Source organism: Mobula hypostoma, chromosome 1 (assembly GCF_963921235.1).
Source record: "Mobula hypostoma chromosome 1, sMobHyp1.1, whole genome shotgun sequence".
Taxonomy (NCBI): domain Eukaryota; kingdom Metazoa; phylum Chordata; class Chondrichthyes; order Myliobatiformes; family Myliobatidae; genus Mobula; species Mobula hypostoma.
This window is the reverse complement of record NC_086097.1, coordinates 70,728,756-70,743,671: the sequence shown is the minus strand read 5'-3', so window position 1 is coordinate 70,743,671 and position 14,916 is coordinate 70,728,756. Positions and strand designations below refer to the sequence as shown.

The 14,916-nt window shown below is 40.1% G+C and overlaps 1 protein-coding gene across 4 annotated transcripts in view; it reads right to left on the bottom strand.

The window, feature by feature from the left end:
* Positions 1 to 14,916, bottom strand: part of prkd1 (protein kinase D1) — a 359,632-nt gene that overhangs the window by 315,156 nt on the left and 29,560 nt on the right. Inside the window, exon 1 of one of the 4 annotated variants that reach the window (XM_063050576.1) lies at positions 7,529 to 7,570. The exons of the other annotated variants lie outside the window; for them this stretch is intronic. The gene's annotated coding sequence lies outside the window, so the exon portion shown is untranslated. Of the gene's footprint in view, positions 1 to 7,528; positions 7,571 to 14,916 lie in introns of those variants that run through there. 4 annotated transcript variants of the gene reach the window in all.

Here is a 14,916-nt window from a genome sequence, read left to right as displayed (position 1 = left end):
AGACAGAGCAAGGGATCAAGTTTACCCGGTAGCAGTGTCATTGCAGAGAATCTAAGTGATGAACACTGGCCGGCTGCAACAGATCTGAGCACGCCTGACAGAAGCAGGCCCACAATAAACGTAAATGTGGAAGACACCGAGAGAGCTGTGAACGACGTGTTAAGAGTGGAATGGTAGCTGTGCTTTGTAATGAAAGCTGGTTCTCGAAGGTAGATCAGAATAGAAAGATATTGGGGAAAATAGATGGGAAGGGATCCGAGCTACAGCACAGACATCAGTTTCCACAATGTCGATGGCATGGCAGACTGAGGAAGAGAAGAAATTACACACAGTGTCTGAAGGCAGTCATCCCAGCCTGAAAGGGGAGTGAATACAAACATGCTGGGCCCTTTCTGTGGTTGGGCCAGTGATCAACTGATTGCCACCAGGGTGAGGCCCTTGCACTCATTCAAATAGAGACACCTCCTGTACATCGACGAGAGGGCCTGAGAGGCTGGTTATCGGATTCTGGACTTCTTTTGTCATGGCATGGAGTGCGAACTATTGCCTGTGAGCCTGATACAATTAGTTTGCTGGTGCCCCTGACCACTGATAGCCACCGCTGAGTTGTGGCTATCAGAGAATGAAGGGAAGAAGATAAAGAATGTGATTAAACCGCAATCAGCCAGCAAGGAGGGCAGCAAAAGGCATACGAATGACAAAGCTGCATTTTAAAGATTGTCGGTCAAATTTCTGGAACAATCTCTGCTTCGAGTCTTGTAGGTAGTCATTAGGGATGACAGCATAAATGTTGATGCCCATAGGGATATGACAGGCTGAAGTGCAGGGCACTTTAACTACCCTACTTGATCCAACCCTCCTTAAAGTTTGGCCTTTACCAGAACAAAATTATTTTTGTCCAGGAGGACCGAGAGGAGGTACTGTTGGGGCATATTCTGGAGGTTAGGAATGTAGCAAATATTAATTTCAACAGCAACAAGCCTTCAGATCTGAATGTGGATTGTAGATTGAATTTAAAATGCAGCTCAGAGCAATGGTCTTCTTGAAGCTGCAGACTGAAGTCGATTGCAAATCAAGAAACCCCAGAATACCTTATTAACCTGAGATGTCTGCATATACGCAAATGGAGCTCAGAGATTAACATTTAATTTAGGGTGTCTAGAGTGTTGGTGTGAATATCTAGGTATCTGAAAATTATATGCAACTCAAAGGAAGCATTATGAATACATTGTAACTACAGAAATTGTTCTGCCATTGTTTTGATCTTTAGCATATCAAAACGTGATGTAATTTTGGGCCAGGGAGCCACTATCCAGAGTGATTCCAAATACCGTCAGCTTGTATGTGTCGATTAAAGGCTTTCATACCACCAGCTGCGTGTGTCTCTGGTGGCTTTCGATGACAGTCACAACGCACTCTATGACTAATTGTACATTTTTTTGTAAGTCGTACAACATGTGAACAGGGCCTTCATATACATGCTATGGCAACAAGGAGATGTACAGCTGTGAGATAAAATGGCTGGTTGAGTGCTAGATAGATCCTTTACTGATCCCAAAGGAAATTACAGTATCACCGTAGCATTACAAGAGCACAGATAAACAAATACACAAATATTAGAAGAGAAGTAAGAAAGAATAAAAAATAAGTTACTACAAACAGTTTAACAGTTGGGTGTCACCACTTCCCCTGCTCTAGATTGACTTATGATAGAGCCTAATGTCTGAGGGTAAGAATGACCTCATACAGCGCTCTTTGGAACAGTGCAGTTGCGTTAGTCTATTACTAAATGTGCTCCTCTGTTCAGCCAAGGTGAAACATTGTCCAGAATTGCCAGGATTTTCCGGAAGGTCCTTTGTTCTACCACAGCCTCAGTGTATCCAGTTTGACTCCTATAACAGAGCCAGCCTTTCTAATCAGTTTATTGAGCCTGTTGGCGTCACCCGTGTCGATGGCATTGTCCCAGCACAGCACCACACAGAGGACTGTGCTGGCGACAATGGACTGGAAGAACAAGTGAAGAGTGGTGTCGCAACAACAACCTTGCCCTCAATATCAGCAGTTCCAATGAGTTTTATTTTATTTTATTTAGATATTGCACAGGAAACTGGCCTCTCCAGCCCAAAGGGACTGTGCTGCCCATTTGCACCCATGGAACCAATTCACCTACTTACCTATACGTCTTTCAAATGTGGGAGGAAACCCCCAGAGTCATGGGGAGAACATACAAACTCCTTACAGAGAGAGGCAGAGTTGAACCAGGGTCGCTGGCACCGTAGTGCACTTCATGAAGGGAAAGTTGGGAGAACACATACCACCCTCATTGAGTCAGTCTATGGTGTAAAGGGTGAGTGGCTGTAAGTTCCTGGGTGTCAACATCTCCGAGAATCTGCCCTAGGACCAGCATATGAAGGAAGCACACAAGAAGTTCTCCTTTGCTGGAGTTTGAGGAGAGTTGGTATTTTCCCAAAGACCTGCAAAATTCTATAAATGTACGGTTCAGAGCATTCCAACTGGAAGCATCACAGGCGGATGGAGGCTCCAACGCACAGGATCATAAGAAGCTGCAGAGGGTTGTAAACATAGCCAGCTCCATCACAGGCACAACCCTCCCCACAATCAAGGGCACCTTCATGAGGCCGTGCCTCAAGATGGTGGCATCCATCATTAAAGACCCTCACCATCTAGAACCTGCCGCCTTCACATTAATTCCCTCAAGGAGGAGGCAAGGGAGCCTGAAGAATCACACTCAGTGTTTTCAGAACAGCTTCTTCCTCTCTGCCATTAGATTCCTGAATGGTCCATGAACACTATTATTTACCTTTTACACTATTTATCTATTATGTAACATTAATAATTTTTATGTCTTGCACTGTATTGCTGGTGCAAAACAACAAATTTCATGACATACATCAGTGATAATATACCTAATTCTATGCTGATATCCCCATAAACTAACTCCCTTGCTCCTATCTTCTGACACCTGCCACTCACCTACATTTTGGGCATTTTAAGGCAGCAGTTAACCCACTACCTGCCTGTCAGCACGTTAGCCCTATAATATTTAGTTTTATTATATTTATTAACTATATTATGTAAAGTGCGTTAATGTCTTCCTGTTACAGAAATCAACCCCTGCTCTGGTAAATGAGGATGTATAATCCATAAACATGAACCCTGCTGAAAAACGATGCCACGTATCAAATGTGAACAAAATTCCGCAGCCGGCTAAAGACAATTCTCAATGGCACAATAACTAAGTAATACGAGCTGTGGAAGAACATGAAATTTAGTCCATTAAGCTACAGAGACCACAGATCATGTGGCCACAGTAGTCCAAGATAAATAAACTACTTGCAAGCACATCAGTCATATCTGAATGTGATCGAGTGGAAAGCCTGCAGTTCTCAGGAATCTTCTGCACACCTGAAGATATAGTCACACTGCCAATTCTGTAACCTTTTGGGCTGTGTATTCAGCATAAGGAGTTGTGCGATTCACAACACAATATACAACTGCTTTTTATTTTTATGATGCAACAGACTCCTGCTAGTGGGTGATCAGGACTTTTTTTTAAAATATCACACAGAATAATTGTCTTCTGAGAGAACAGGTTTATCTGTACATGTTCCACAAGTACCTGTTGAAGTAGTTATGGTTGAAGCTCCTATTCAAGAACTGCACATTGCCGTTGTTCCCTTTCTGCGCCTTGTGGCACATTGTACGGCAATCTTGCTATTTCTTCAGCGCTTCTGTCTGTTTTTTTTACGAGGCTGAATTGTGAGCTCAGTGCTTAACACAGAAGGGAAGTGTGCTAGAAGCCAGCCAGACTCGAATCCGAGACCTCTCGCCTCGAAGTCCGGTGCGGGTGCCACTACACCACTGACTGGCTAGGCTGCATGCCATCCTTCTCAAACCTGCTCCAAGACAACTACACTGGAAACTTGGTTCCTTAAGTGCTCATCTGACAAGAATTAATCTCCTCATTCCTTGGCCTTAGCACTAAGTTTAAAGTCAGGTCAGCTAAATGGGAAAAATCATGAAGAAAATCCAGCAATATATCCTCAAAGGGAAGATACTTAAAATCCACATTCTAAGTATCCAGTATTGAGTTACACAGAGTTAAAAGCACTTCTAGAAGTATACTCTTAAATATTTAATACACTATAGGAATAACATGTTGCTACTTTCACAAAATAACAGCAAGGAGAACTGCTCTTTTAAGTTCACGTCTCTGCACCATCTACTTGATAGGTGTGGACTGTGGCCTCCTATATAGATAGTGCTGGTCAAATTAATGTTATAACATCTTCCCAATTGAAAATTAATCTTCTCCCAGTTGCTAGCACCTAGAAAAATTACATGAAATATGAGGGATGAGAAACGGTAAAGTGCTAATCTTTACAATTTCACAAACCATCCTTCTAACTTGTACTAAATCTATATGAAGTGTTAATTATACATTTTTAATTCCCAAAAACAGTTTTCTTTTAATTAAGTTAAAGTAAAATGCTGCCATAGTGCAAAATGTATCACTAGTTTCAGCTGTGTAAATTACTCAATATTTTCTGTTCGTGGTTTCTTCTTTCACAGCATGCTGCCTGCTATGGAGGTGGGGAGGGATATCAGCAAATTGCAATAACATCTTTTTCTCCTTGGTAAAGGCCATCTGCATAATGTTTATATACTTCAGGCCATGTGTGAGACATGAGGAAAGCTAATTAGACAGTATTACCTATATAAATTGCAAAACAAAAGTCATTATACTGTACTGGACTCTTAAATAATTAAATGGTTGGAGGGAATGTGTAAAACTTTAATGAAGAGTCATTGTAAGGAAGAACAGAAAGGCTTAGCACTGGCGCATAAATCTTTTATCCAATTTAAAAAGACGTAAGTCCAAGAGTATGAATTGTAACACAAGAAAAGTTTTCTGGCGACTAACAATTTTCACTCTCAAATTACCAAGATAACTATAACTGTTCATTCCCCACACTTGATAGCAGCTTCAACAGATGTTAGTTTATGCCTCGCCTGTCCAGAGACTCTTATCAACAGCAAACTGAACAGAAGGATTTCACAGATACAGCTACCATATCATTTCCTGAGTATGCAGTACACAGTCTCAGTATCTCGCTGTAGCAGTTTACAATAGTTCAGTCTTCCTACACCGGTGGGAAAAAGAAACAATCCAATTTGTTCATGCCTTATAGCAACTTTTAAACACATAACTTTTCAGCTTCTTTGGTGACAATGCATGCCCATGAAATCTGCATTTACTCCTGACAGCAGGCTCTGAATTTAAACACAGTGCTGTTTTTTAATAATCTGCCAAGCGTCTGTTTTGGTACAACTTTAATAACCAAATTTGTTTATTAACTTTCCTCCACTTTTGATGACGCAGGGCAGGAAGGAAGGAACTAAAACCACTTCAAAGTTCTCTAATACACTTGTATCCTCTATCAGATCTTACTAGGATCATGCTTTTTTCTGGGCAATACAAACTTGAGTTAGTAAGGGTTAGTATGCATTCACACTCAATTTTTAACAAGTATGCCACACACTTCCACAAGAATGCAGCTAATATTATATAACTTGTTGTTGCCCACAGCCAGCCATTTGAGCACACCCATTTATTGCCCAAGGTAGAAATATTGCTGCTTTACTGGTTCATACAGATTACTGAAATGTAAATTCTTTGAGAACTGGAAATTTTTAAAAAATGAATTAATAAACAATTTCAAATTTGCCCCACACACATTCATCAGGTACATCAAAATTATAGGCTAAGATGTTTTCTGGTTACGAAAATCTGAACCACGCAGGTATGGTCCTGAATTAAATAAAGGTTAATTTATTTAAGTATTTTATTGGATGGAAACTACATGGATCCGGCAAACAAAAAAGCTGTTGGCAATGTGCAACTAAGTTAATAATGGTTATTAATTATGGACAATGCTAACTGTGCCACAAAATGTAGTGTACATGATTCAGCACAAAGTGGATACAATAATTTATTAATATTTTACCACAGCTTGCCTATTGCTTCAGAAATTCAATGTGAAAATACATTGCATGAGTTTTATGCTTCAAAATATGATATTCTTCTTGAAACAATTTTGGTACACATCATGTTGAAATGCAGGCCAATTGGAAAGGTTGATGCATCTCATGATTTTTTTTAACATATTTGGATCTTTGACTATGTCCTGTAGATAACTAGCATAAGAATAGCACCTGTTACTGCTGGGATGAGACTATGGTTATTTAAGATACCAATCACTCTCAATCCTGACCTAATAGAAGTTTCTAATGACGTGCAGATGGAAGCGAAATAAGTGGGCTCAATCCGTACTGCAACACACACAAAATGCTGGAGGAACTCAGCAGGCCAGGAAAAAGCAAACAGTCCACACTTTGGGCCGGGACCCTTCATCAGGGTCTTCTTTTTCTGATTATTTTGACCTAGAAAAAAAATTATCTTACTCAGTAACATGGTTAATTTTAATTAGGCATTGGTATAAGTTACATTAAACTAATTTTGCAACCAACAATTCAGCTCTAAATTACGACTCCTTTTATACAAACAGAATTTAAGCTATTTTATGTCCAGATAAAGTATTACTTAATCCATTACTACAAAGTGGAGACTTTATATTGGTGAAAAAGCCAAATCTATTTGAGAATGGCAATATTATTTGATTACCAGGCTCCATAAAGTCACCCTCCAACTAGCACTGCAGTGATGAATCGTGCTACTGTTTGAATTATGGTCAAGTTAAATGCCATAAAAAACTAAGCATAAGTGGAATCAAGGAATAGTTGAAAACAGGAGAAAGGCAGTCTGATATGAAACCCAGTTATCATTATGAAAAATACCTACAATTCAAGGAAGTAAGGAACTTAACATTTCACAATTAAAATAATTAAATTTGAGAGGTGGAAATCTAACTGAATTTTATTTACAGTTGAAATATGCAATAAGTTTTCTTCACATTGAAACAAGATAATGGCAAAAATTGCATTAATATAAACAGATGAATAAAAATTCAAAGTGTGTCTAAGGACAAGTGCCAAGTATTAACTTACACTAATTTTATACAGAATATTTTTTCTAAAAGTTCTCTGGATGTTGGTGGAGCTGGGTAGATGTGCTGAAAATTTTCAGAGCAAGTTAAATGAACTATAGTTTAAGATTCAGAACAACCAAGAATAATGATGATCTAAGTCCTGTCTTCTCATATCTTGTAATTTATTTAGTATTTATTTAAATATTTTTGACAAATCAACAAGATTTATTTAAAAATACTCTCTGTATACACGCCCAAGAATCATATTTAAGTGATTATTCATTCAAAAATTGGCTTTCAATTGTGCATGTAGCTCATTATGTACTGAAGGGAATCACACAAAACTTTTGTAAAACATCCATATACTCATGAAGTCATCATTCAAACTACTTCCTAGAATTTTTCTGTGGGTTAGTATTCTCAAACAAAAACTTACTCTCGCAGAAACAGAAACAGACCTTGAAAGTGTTGATATAGAGTCTCCACCTATTCCTGTCTCCTACTAAAAATTAGGACCGATAACCAGGCCTTCGTTGCCACGGGAACAAAAGCTATTAGAATGAAATACCTAAAAGCAGAACATGGTAATAGTTCTGTGTCGCAGTAGCAACACTGCCTGGAACTCATCTTACAATAGATCTGATTGCTGATACCTGCTAGGAAATGGGTGCTTTATCTCCCTCTGTGTCAAACCAGATTTGAAGTTTTAAAACTCCTGGCAAACATGCTGTATACTGTTAGTTACAGAATAATTCACAGGAGCTCCTGCAAGTATTCCCCTTTGACATTGGTAAAGTGAAGATCAATATCTACTCTAAGTTCCCAACTTATTTAAGCAAATCCCAATGCTGGCTGGGCAGGTTATACATTTTTTCATTTTACAGCAAATGTAACTCAATCGGTCTGCTTACAACATAAAACCTAGTCAAATATATTTCAATTAAAGTTAATAAATGAATCTCAAATCAATCATAAAAGCAGACAGTGACATTAGGTTACAACAGAAAACTTACATGCCCATCCAATTATACTTGTGTTTAACTGAGGTATGCATCCGTGCCCATCACCACAACATTAATTAGGGTTTGTTCTACAAACAGCAATTTGTGGAGAATGTAATAGAACTTGCAAGTTTTCCTGAGCAGAGGCATGTCTTTAGTGGAGTTGCTCACTGAATACACTTGTGGTAGCATAGCACCATTTCCTTCTGCTCCGGCAAGAGTCAAACTGGATCCATCTAAAGACTTTGCATTACCACTTCTTCATCACTATCTTCACTTTTCCCGCCTTAAGATCTTCAAATCAATTCCAGTGGCTCTTTCATAGAAGGGTTCAAATTAGATCAATTAAGACACTTGACCCCTCAAGCTTTCTCCGCCATTTTATAACGTTGCTGATTTGAGATGGGCTCAATTTGAAATCAACATTCAGGAAGAGGCACACAAGTTGTGAAGAATCTCATTTTTGCTTCCCCTATAAATGCATGGTTGAATAGTGAACAGACATTGCAGTCTAGGGGAGAGTTCAATTAATGTTCTTGTTTAAACTCAAAGTGAAGAATGTTACAAGGAGGTGTGTTTCGCACAAGGTGAATACCCGAAGAAGAAAGTCCTGTGCAAACGGAGCTCAGGGACTCCTTGGTAAAAATGAAGGTGTCCTGCTCTCAAAAGCTAACTTAAAATATTTTTTCTACCGATTCAATCCAGTTATGGTTGCTACATCTGTTAGGCTTTGCTTGGTGGGTAACAGTTCCCTGCTCAGTCACAGTTATAGAATCGTGGTGAGATCACCACGACTCATCTGGGGGGCTCCTCTCTCCATGACACTAAGGCTATGAGATTGCCCCCAGTTGCTGTGCTTCGTGTCTGCAAATTTTGAAATGACTTCCCCGCTAATATGAGCTGAATACTGAGGCTCTGGGCCCACTCCGGCCTGCTCCGTGGACTCAGTTTGGTTCAGAATGGTGTTGTTGTTGCTCGCTTCTATTGCTTGCATGATTTGTTTTGTTTTTGTTCTCTTTCTTTGTGGGCATGGAGGTTGGTCTTTTTTTTAATTGGTTACTTTTAGCTTCCTTGCTTTGCGACTGCTTGATAAGCAAACAAGTCTCAAGATTGTATAATTTATACATTCTTTATAATAGATGCATTTTGAATCTTTGAATCATGGAAAAGATCTTTCATCAATACTGACCATCAAACACAAAGGTAAGCTAACCCAATTATGTTTCTTTCTACATTCTCATTCAGATTTTATAACAACTGACAGTGACCTGAACTATTCCCATGTTTTTTCGGCATTGGGGAAAACTGGAACACCCGGAGGAAACCCACATGGGTCAGAGGGAGAATGTGCAACCTACTAAACAGTACCCATGGTTACGACTGGACATAGGTCTCTGGTGCTAGGAGACAACAGCAATGGTGGTGCCCCTGTGCTGCTCCTTGTCAGGTGCAGTGCTTTGGTAACTGGTGATGTGGAATCTGGTCTGTATTAATAGGTCTCAGTAAATTTCAAAAGAAGTTACTAATGTCAGTGAAGTGTTTTCACCTACTGTTTGTTTTGGAAGCTGGCAAGTCAGCAAAAAAAGATTGTATTTTATTAAAGTTCAATTTCAGTTTCTTGTCATTCAACCGTATACCGCCAAATGAAACAATATTCCTCCAGACCAAGGTGCACAACACAGTACATGTAAATCACACACCAACACATAGTAACATTGCCACAAATAAATTAACAAAACATGAAGTGCACTTACAACACAGATTAAAAAGTAACCAGCATCATGCTGCTGGCACTTCATGATGAGATTTTTGTACTGGCAGGGTGTTCAATAGTCTCACAACCTGTGGGGAAAAAGCTGCTTCCTCACCAAACAGTTCTGTCCTAATGCTACTGTATTTCCTGTCTGATGGTGGCGGATCAAAGGGATTGCTGGACAGATGGGAGGGATCATTGACAATGCTAAGGGCCCTGATTACGCAGCCCTCCTGATAAATTTCTCCGAGGGGTGGAAAAGAGAACCTTAACGATCCTCTCAGTAGTCCTCACATGCCTTTGTAAAGACTTGCAGTCAGATTCCTTACCATTCCCATATTGGACAGTGATTCAACACTCTGGATGATGCTCCTGTAAAAATTGGTTAGAATGGGGGAGATAGGAGATGGAATCACCTCAATATCCTCAGGATGTGGAGGTGCTGCTGTGCTTTCTTGCCTAATGAGGTGTTGTTGAGAAACTAGGTGAGATCATCTTTTATGTGCACTCCCAGAAACTTGATGCTCCTAACTCTTTCTACGAAGAAGCTATTTATGTGCCATGAGGAGTGGTCAGCCTGCACCTTCCTAAGGTCAACAACCTTGACTTTGGGACTCAAGTTGTTGTGCTCAAACCATTCAACAAGCCACTCTGAATGCTGCCTCATTGCTACTGTTGATGAGGCCAACTACTATTGTGTCATCAGCGAACTTGATGTTTCGGTTCGAACTGGATCTAGCAGTGCAGTCACGTGTCAGTGGCATGAACAGCAGCGGGCTGAGCACACAGCACTGGGGGTGGGGGGAGGCACCAGTGCTCAGTGCGATGGAGCTCGAGAAGTTTCCGCCAACATGGACTGACTTTCTGTGAAGAAGTTCACGATCCAGTTACAGAGAGAAGTGTTGAGACCCAATGAGAACAGTTTACCCATCAGCTTCTGAGGAACGAACACATTAAACACCAAGCTGAAGTAGATAAATAGCTTCGTAGTGTCCGGGGCACCATTTTCCAGGTGGGACAGGACAGGGAGGAGTGCAGAGGCTACAGCATTGTAGTTCTGTCGAATGCTCTGCCTCAGAAGGCAGTGGAGGCCAATTCCCTGGATTCTTTGAAGAAAGAGTTAGATACAGCTCTTAAAGATAGCGGAGTCAAGGGATGAGAAGGCAGGAAAAGGGTACTGATTGTGGATGATCAGCCATGATCACAGTGAATAGCGGTGCTGGCTCAAAGGGCAGAATGGCCTACTCCTGCATCTATTGTCTATTGTCTATTGGCATCATCAGTGGACTGATTTGAGAGAGAAGCGACAGGAAACTGTCCAATGTAGCAGGAAGATGGGATTTAATGTGATCCATAACCAGCCGCTCAAAGCACTTCATTATCATTGAGGCCAGTGCCACTGGACACGGGAGAAAATCTAGCTTGGCAAAGATGTAAGAAGAACGGTGGAAAATGTTATAAACAGAACTAACTGTCACCTTTCTCAAACCGGAGCTTTAATTTATTTACTATCACTTGTGTGCCAAGCCTTATGTTGTGCAGAACCAGGAAACAAGAATTTCCTGTTTGAAATAAACTGTGAGAATGTGCCAGAAAGAACACACCAGATGTATTCTTAGTGCTTAGAATTCCTCCACACGGCAATAGTGTACAACTTAAAAAAGGGAAAGAACTAACATAAAACAGGAAATACTGAAAACTCTCAGTCAGGCCGCATCTGTGAAAAGAGGATTGTTACTCCATGTAAAGACCCTTCTTCAGAACTACGCAGGAGAATTTTCAATTATCCATATTAAAGTTCCAGCATTTGCTGTTCCACTCACAGGGAAAGGAACTGCCTGAACATGTCTATTCTTTCCTATTGGAAGATGATCCCTTTCATCTGGAGTTGTCTGGCATCTCATTCCGTTCTGCTTAAGAGTTTGAAAATGCCATTTAACCAAGAAATTACCATTGCTAATTAAAATCCCTTGTGTTTGCCCATCCTTCGCAGATATTTAACGACAGGTAATAATGATGAGATCTCTGATGAAAATAACACCTTACCACCTTAAAGACATCAAGGCATGTGTGTACTGGTTGCACAACTAAGAATGCTAACATCCACCTAACAATGTGGAAATACGTCCAAATATGTCAGATGCACAGCAAATTTGGAAAATTCAATTTGACTAATTACATGTAACAGTCTACCCATAAACATTTGTCAAGTGATTTCGTTAACAGCACTGTCAAAGTAAGTGCTCAATTTTGCTTTCATCAGACCCACTTAGCCGCAGATGGCATCAGAGCCATGGTCCAACATGGACCAAAGAGTTGCATTCTATAGGTGAAAGTGACTGTCCTACTCACCAAGGCTAGACCTGACCAACCATGGTGTCCAGATGCCTGGTGAAACTGAAGTCAATAAGCAGCAGCATAATAATCTCCAATGACTGGCCCATTGTCCCCACACAATGGAAGATGATTATGGCTATGAAGGCCACATTGCAGTTATCAACAATCTCACTTTGAGGACGTGGTGTAGCAGCAGGAAGATATTCTCCTAGGTCAAACCATCTTCAATGATTTCTCTTTCATCTTAAGCCCAGAAGTGGACATATTCTCTGATCATAACAAAATAGTCTATTTTATTTGCAACTCCTCAGAAAACAAAATGGTCCCTACCTACATGAAGTAAGGTGCACTATTATTACAATTGCCATACGTATCGAGATACAGTGAAAAGCTTGTCTTACATAGTACTCATTCAGATCAATGTATTGCACAGTGCATTGAGGTAGTACCAGGTAAAACAATGCAGAATAAAGTCCAACAGATATGGAGAAAACAGATATGGAGAATCTGTAGCGCAGATGACAATAAAATCCAAGATTATAGGTAGACAACATTTTCAGAAATAATCTCCTAAGTAATAACATTTGTACCAGACTGATCATTAGAAATCTCCAGAAAGATCAGTCCAATCATCATTGGCGTCACCACCACTGACTCCTCCACCATCAACATTCTCGAGGGGGGAGGGGGTTTAACCAGAAACACAACTAGACCAGCCATTGAGGTTATGAGTGTAAGTCAAAGACTGGGTATACTGCAGTAAATGGTTCACCTTCCAGCCTGCTAAAGTCTTCCCACCATCGACAAGGCAAAAGTTGAGTGCATGCTTGAATATATTTTATTCAGCTGGCTGGCATCAGCAGTCATGCAGATCAGCAGTATCCAAGACAAATCAGCTCCATTGATCAATGCCCAATCCAACATCACAGACTATTCACTCCCCTCCCCCCCCCACACCTCCACAACTGCAGCGTGCCATCTACAAAATGCACTACAGTTAATCAGAGAGCCCCCTACAGCATCATCTCCCAAACCAATAACGTCTAGCCCCAACAAGGATCAGCATACAATTTGGGACACCAACACCTGCAGGTTCTCCTCCAAGTCACACATCATCACAGTGGCTATTCTTTCATCACCGTTCCATCAACTCAAGACGAATTAGGGATGGGCAATAAATGTTCATTCTGTATTTGAATTAAAGTGAGTCTCAGAACACAAATAGTTAATTTTCTTTTTTTTTAATTAGTTGCTTCTTTCCACTGCAACTACAAATGCATGTTCCTTTCAAACCATCTGATTCTCCATTATACCAACTCTCCTGACATAGGAAAAAAATCAACAATTAACTTACTTTTATTATAAAAGTGGAAGCCATCTGTGTCATTTTCGTTTTATTAATGCACACGCTTACACCCCCCCCCCACCACCACCTACACTACGCATTGCCATTGCTCAAATAATAACTTCAACTGGAATTAATGTATATGAGTTAAGTGCTTTAATACTTGCAGCACTCTAAAGTGTAATAACTTTGCACACAATATACTTTCACAGGCAACCAAAGCCAGTCTTTGTTATGGTGATGCTGAGGAGGAATTATTGACTGGACATTAGGAAGAACTCAAAAGCGTAGAAAGGGTCTACACATAACATCACACTGCAAAGACAGCGCCTCCAAGTGTAGTATTCCTTCAGTGGAGTGCCCACTTGGATTTTGAGCTCCAAGAACTTGAACCAAGAATCATCTGACTCAGAGAAAAGAGTACTACCCACTGAGCCACAGCTGACACTAGAGGAATAGTTAAATACTAGAGATTTAAAACAGAAAATAACAACACTGTAAATCAACCAATAATTTTATTGGACTACCTGGGGTGCTAAATGTAGCCTGTACAGATATACTTTAAATAATGTCTACATTTTTCATTTTATTGTCAACTTGGTTTTATTATCTGATTATAAAACATACCCAAGCAAACCAGTAACAGCAAAAATATTTTAATAAGCACTCTTCTCAGTGCAAAGAGAGTGAGTTAAACTACGAAGGAAAATGCACGATACTGGCATGAAGCATTTTGCCCCAATGATTTTACTCTGGAGATGGAAATATTGGGAGCTTAAGGTCCAATGCGATCAATTCTATGAGATTCATTTCAAAAGACACAAAGGCAACATTTATAGTGATAATGAAACTTAAACAATAAAAGGCAATGATCTTTATAGGATAAATTTAAGGTTCAAGCTTGTTTAATTCATTTCCAGTACACAAGAGCAGAGGAGAACAAAATAACTGTTACTCCAGATCTGATACAGCACAAAAAAACACAATAAGATAAACATAATAAATATAAATATATAAGATAGAATATGCTGTATATATAGGTTCTCCATAAAGTGATGCTAATTACAGGAGTGCTTGTACCTATAGTGATTCTGACAGGAAATGATAGAAGTATTGGCGGTGGGGTGAGCTAGTGAGTGGGGATGCTGACCAGCCTCACTGCTTGGCGTGAGTAACTGTTTTTGAGTCTGGTGGTCCTCCTGTGGAGGCTACACTCCTGATGGGAGTGGGACAAACAGTCCCTGAGCAGGGTGGGTAGGATCCTTCATGATATCGCTGGCCTTTTTCCAGATCCATTCTATATGTATGTCCTTGATGGCAGATAAGTTGCTGCCGTTGCACAGACTTCCTGTTGGCCGCAGTGCAGTTTCTGTACCATGCAATGATGTAGCATGTTAGGATACACTCCAC